Source organism: Bison bison, unplaced genomic scaffold (assembly GCF_000754665.1).
Source record: "Bison bison bison isolate TAMUID 2011002044 unplaced genomic scaffold, Bison_UMD1.0 scf7180017864108, whole genome shotgun sequence".
Classification (NCBI taxonomy): Eukaryota; Metazoa; Chordata; class Mammalia; order Artiodactyla; family Bovidae; genus Bison; species Bison bison.
The window spans coordinates 11,416,517-11,422,943 of NW_011494680.1; the positions used below are offsets into that span (position 1 = coordinate 11,416,517).

The following is a 6,427-nucleotide window of genomic DNA, read 5'->3' on the forward strand; positions in this document are numbered from 1 at the left end:
AGGATGAGATGCTTGAATGGCATCACTGACTCAATGGACATGGGTTTGGGTGGACTCCAGGAGTTGGTGATGGACAGGGAGGCCTGGCGTGCTGCGATTCATGGGGTCGCAAAGAGTCAGACACGACTGAGTGACTGAACTGAATTGAACTGAGCTGTAAATGTAGGAAGGCATAGCCTCTGTGAGCTTCAGTGGCCGTGTCACAGGATTGCTGTGAAGACCAGAACTGCTAGGGGAAATGCCTGGTACAACATCCATGACTAACTGATTCTCAAAGTTAGTCCCTTACCTTTCTGTTCACTGCTAGACTAAGCCAGACTGAGTATACTAAACTGGTCTTTCTTCTCCTCCACTTTCAATGCTCCCTAAGGTTTTCAAGACAAATTCCAATTACTTAGTTCAAAACACAAGGTCCTTCATGATATGAACAGTGATGTCACTTATTTATGGATGGTGCCCAACTCTAAATGGCCAGTGCCAGTGCCATGCCAGTGTTAAATGTTTTTAACACCACTCCCGTCTACATCTCTTGTCACTACTGACATACGACCAGCAAACTCCCACCTCTGTTCCTCCCACTCATTCCCTCTGCCTGGAATACCTTTCCATCTCCCAGTCCATGTGAGTTCTTGTCCTATTTTCTAGTAATAAGATGGTCACTGAATTGATAGGCCAACTTGGAACACTTCTAAAAGTGAGGGACATACTAAAACTAATTATGATTGAACAGCAGGCATAAATGTGATTCTCTCAGACAAGAAGCATCTTCCCACCAGAAGGTAAGCCTTCCCTAAAGCCACTTATGATCTAGGGTCCCTTCTTTGTGCCTCAGTAAGTTCACTACAGCATCATGTGCTTACTGCAGCCTGTATCTCATTGTGTGGGCACTGTTCTGTGCTACCTGGCTCCTATATCAGACTATGAACTATTAGAGGGCAGGGACATTCCTATTTACTTTTCTATCCCCAGTACTTAACACTTGTCAAGCACACAGAATTTACTAAGTTAACACTAAACAAATGATTTTAAAAAATTCAGTGCAATGTTGTGAGAAGTGAAAGCATTTTAGGTATCTCACCATTCTGCTATTCTGCAGTAATATTTATTCCATGTGCTTTCATTTCCAAATCAATTTCTATCCATGAAAATAACTGATCCTCCAGGGGCACTGGAAAAAAGCTTTTGTAAACCAGACCACATTTCAGTTTTCCATCTCTTCCTGTTTTATAGGGACCGAATTTTTTTTTCAGTCACTCTAGTTTGGTTAGCGTGAAAAGAAGTTCATTTTATGAGCACTTAGCTAACAGAGAAAACTTTCATGGTACCAAACTGCCCAGTTCCGGTAAGCAGGCTGTGCCCATGCTGTTCCAGATCAAGCTAGTTTATTTTTTCATGCTGACGTCAAGCTGCTGGTGAACATTTTGCTCTCTGCATCATCTCCAAATCTATGAAAAGATTAGTCGCTCAGTTGTGCCCCACTCTTTGTGATCCCATGAACTTCAGCCCACCAGGCTCCTCTGTCCATGGGATTTTCCAGGCAAGAATACTGGAGTGGTTTACCATTTCCTTCTCCAGGGGATTTTCCCGACCCGGGACTGAATCTGGGTCTCCTGCACTGCGGGCAGAGTCTTTATCCACTCACCTACTAGGGAAGCCCTAATCTATACCAGTGAGCTAATGAAAAGCTGACTGGACTGGCAGACAGAGTGCAGTTCATTCCTCCCTTTTACCATGTGGTTTTTGAGTAATTCGGAGTCTCTTGTTCCCTTGCAGGTACGGCAGAATAGGGGCAGAATTTAGGACAGATTCCACCATGAACTGGATTTGAAATAAGAAGAATCAGATGGAGGTCTTGGTTATGACACTTCCTAGCAGACTCTTCAGGGGAATGAGAGTAAGAATTACACTTTCTTTGTGCAATTATTTCAGATTGGGAAAGCACTTGTAAATTTAAAGCACTAAACGTACAATCCCTGTGCTACCGTCTGGAAATTACAGAACTTCCCCTCTCATGGCAAGTTCATGTGATTGCTTTCATCATTTACTGGAAAGATCAATAGGCAGAAAGAGTGCAGAATCACGATAAATATGCCCTAAATTAACTTATGAAAAGGTCTTTAATATGGAAGATGATATGCAGACATTATTTTTACCACTATATAAGGAAGGGCAGAGTTCTACCTTAAATATTAGGTAAAAGAGAAGCAAAGGAGTGTAAAACAGTAAATAATAGTGTAATTACCAAATACATGAAGACTTTGTAGAGCATCATGTGTATGTATGTGCAAGTATACATGCACACACATGTTTTTTATATAATGTACATATTTATTTATTGTATCTGCATACAGAATATTTTTCACATGAAATGTTATTTGGTTTTTATTTATTTTAGGCTACATAAGGGAGATGCTATTATTGTAAAATATATCAAAAACTGCTATACAAAACTGCAGGAGAAACTATCTGAAAATGCAAAGCATTACTGAATTGTTCTCTTAATTCATAGAGAAAATATTACCCAGTCATAGTAAGCTATATCATATCATATTCACTAAAATTGCTTCAGGCAGATTTATTGTCATAAAATGAAAATTTCAGGCAGTTTTTTGCATAAAAATACAACATTATACTTAAATATATAATAGTATGATATAAGACGCTATAGATTTCCTATAGCATCTTATTTTCCATAGCTTATTAGCTTCATACATTTAATTATCCATAAGATAACAACTGCTTGTATTTTATGGAACTGCTGCTGCTAGAACAATTTCTGCTCTAGTCCAACAACTGCATAACCCAGTTAGATATTTAATCTGTTTCACTAATCAGTTAATGTTCTTTATAATGCTCACATCAAAGAAATTATGTAATCTCTACTACTCTGTAACCTTTAATTTCACTTTCTGTAAGAAGCATTACATTATTAATATCTTTTGCACATTTCATACTTGCTATGAAAAATTCTGGCATAATATATTTTTATAACCATTAAGTAAATTAATATTAATGCTAGATTAAGTAGTTTCAGGATTTTTTGTTTGAAATGCCTTCTTAATAGTTCTGAGCAGAATGTACATATTTTATATTAATATATATGTAATGAGTCTTGTCTCTAAGAAATCCATCAATGTTACTTGAGACATTAAACTTGAAACAAATAATTTAAACATATACTGAAATAAGACTAGGATGGAAAATAAACATTACAGCAAATCAAATTATTTAACAGATTTTAATTTTAAAGCAGAATGATGCTGCTTTTTCTTCAGAGGTAACCCAACTTTCCTCAGAAAGTTTAATTATAGTGCCTACTCCCCATTCCACATAATTTAGGCAAAAAAGCTCTTTGGACACATGACAGGAAAATATCCAACATCTAATATTTAAAATCCGTATTTTACAATATCCTTATAGCATACCATTTTTGGGCAGTGAAACTGCATTTGTAATAATCCATTTATATCAGTGATTCTAAAACCTAATGGGGTTTCTCAAAAAATGTACACTCAAACCTGTATGTAAAATTTTAAACCTGTACTTTTTTTTTAAACAGGAGAAAAACAAATTTAATTACTTATGTATATATGTATAGGACCTCCACAAAGATATGAGACTCAAAGGCAGTCAATGGAGACTTACACACCACCCAGAGCTAAGAAAAGTGATATGGATCTAGGGCTTGAAAGGGGAAAAAGGCAATTCATAGGAAGAGAAGAAGGGCAAACATCTGGTCCATAAAAGTTAAATTGTACTTTTTTAAAACAGTGTATTTTCACTCTGATTCTTGAAAAGAAAAAGGCTTGTGGATGTGCATTTTTAGGAAACCCAATAAGACCCCATGCTTTTTATCCATTAGCAGTTACTGTTTTCAGTCAAATGTTCTTTAAGGTGAGAGGCTGATTTAATGAATGGTTTCCATAATGATGGGCTGGGAGGACCAACCCCACGTCCAAGGAGTGGTGGCTGCGCGGGCGCAGGAGGGCCTAGAGGAGCTATCCCACGTTGAAGGTCAGGAAGGGCGGTGGTGAGAAGATACCCATTGTCCAAGGTAAGGAGCAATGGCTGTGCTTTGCTGGAGCAGCCGTGAAGAGATACCCCACGCCCAAGGTAAGAGAAACCCAAGTAAGATGGTAGGTGTTGCAAGAGGGCATCAGAGGGCAGACACACTGAAACCCTACTCACAGGAAAACAGTCAATCTAATCACACTAGGACCACAGCCTTGTCTAACTCAATGAAATTAAGCCATGCCCGTGGGGCAACCCAAGACGGGCGGGTCATGGTGGAGAGATCTGACAGAATGTGGTCCACCGGAGAAGGGAATGGCAAACCACTTCAGTATTCTTGCCTTGAGAACCCCATGAACAGTATGAAAAGGCAAAATGATAGGATACTGAAAGAGGAACTCTCCAGGTCAGTAGGTACCCAATATGCTACTGGAGATCAGTGGAGAAATAACTCCAGAAAGAATGAAGGGATGGAGCCAAAGCAAAAAGAATACCCAGCTGTGGATGTGACTGATGATAGAAGCAAGGTCCAATGCTGTAAAGACCAATACTGCATAGGAACCTGGGATGTCAGGTCCATGAATCAAGGCAAATTGGAAGTGCTCAAACAAGAGATGGCAAGAGTGAATGTCGACTTTCTAGGAATCAGCTAACTGAAATGGACTGGAATGGGTGAATTTAACTCAGATGACCATTATATCTACTGCGGACAGGAATCCCTCAGAAGAAATGGAGTGGCCATGATGGTCAACAAGAGTCCAAAATGCAATACTTGGATGCAATCTCAAAAATGACAGAATGATCTCTGTTCATTTCCAAGGCAAACCATTCAATATCACAGTAATCCAAGTCTATGCCCCAACCAGTAACACTGAAGAAGCTAAAGTTGAACAGTTCTATGAAGACCTACAAGACCTTTTAGAACTAACACCCAAAAAAGATGTCCTTTTCATTATAGGGGACTGGAATGCAAAAGTAGGAAGTCAAGAAACACCTGGAGTAACAGGCAAATTTGGCCTTGGATACGGAATGAAGCAGGGCAAAGACTAATAGAGTTTTGCCAAGACAACGCACTGGTCATAGCAAACACCCTCTTCCAATAACACAAGAGAAGACTCTACACGTGGACATCACCAGATGGTCAACACTGAAATCAGACTGATTATATTCTTTGCAGCCAAAGATGGAGAAGCTCTATACAGTCAACAAAAACGAGACCAGGAGCTGACTGTGGCTCAGATCATGAACTCCTTATTACCAAATTCAGACTTAAATTGAAGAAAGTAGGGAAAACCACTAGACCATTCAGGTATGACCTAAATCAAATCCCTTATGATTATACAGTGGAAGTGAGAAATAGCTTTAAGGGCCTAGATCTGATAGATAGAGTGCTTGATGAACTATGGACTGAGGTTCGTGACATTGTACAGGAGACAGGGATCAAGACCATCCCCATGGAAAAGAAATGCAAAGAAGCAAAATGGCTGTCTGGGGAGGGCTTACAAATAGCTGTGAAAAGAAGAGAAGCGAAAAGCAAAGGAGAAAAGGAAAGATATAAGCATCTGAATGCAGAGTTCCAAAGAATAGCAAGAAGAGATAAGAAAGCCTTCTTCAGCGATCAATGCAAAGAAATAGAGGAAAACAACAGAATGGGAAAGACTAGAGATCTCTTCAAGAAACTTAGAGATACCAAGGGAACATTTCATGCAAAGATGGGCTCGATAAAGGACAGAAATGGTATGGACCTAACAGAAGCAGAAGATATTAAGAAGAGGTGGCAAGAATACACAGAAGAACTGTACAAAAAAAATCTTCACATCCCAGATTATCACGATGGTGTGATCACTGACCTAGAGCCAGACATCCTGGAATGTGAAGTCAAGTGGGCCTTAGAAAACATCACTACGAACAAAGCTAGTGGAGGTGATGGAATTCCAGTTGAGCTATTTCAAATCCTGGAAGATGATGCTGTCAAAGTGCTGCACTCAATATGCCAGCAAATTTGGAATACTCAGCAGTGGCCACAAGACTGGAAACGGTCAGTTTTCATTCTGATCCCAAAAAAAGGAAATGCCAAAGAATGCTCAAACTACTGCACAATTGTACTCATCTCACATGCTAGTAAAGTAATGCTCAAAATTCTCCAAGCCAGGCTTCAGCAATGCGTGAACCGTGAACTTCCAGATGTTCAAGCTGGTTTTAGAAAAGGCAGAGGAACCAGAGATCAAATTGCCAACATCCGCTGGATCATGGAAAGAGCAAGAGAGTTCCAGAAAAACATCTATTTCTGCTTTATTGACTATGCCAAAGCCTTTGACTGTGTGGATCACAATAAACTGTGGGAAATTCTGAAAGAGATGGGAATACCAGACCACTTGACCTGCCTCTTGAGAAACCTGTATGCAGGTCAAGAAGC

The 6,427-nt window shown here is 39.5% G+C and overlaps 1 protein-coding gene across 6 annotated transcripts in view; it reads right to left on the reverse strand.

The window, feature by feature from the left end:
- The window catches only part of TOX (thymocyte selection-associated high mobility group box), a 311,684-nt gene that overhangs the window by 177,639 nt on the left and 127,618 nt on the right, over nucleotides 1–6,427 (reverse strand). The gene's annotated exons all lie outside the window — the stretch shown is intronic.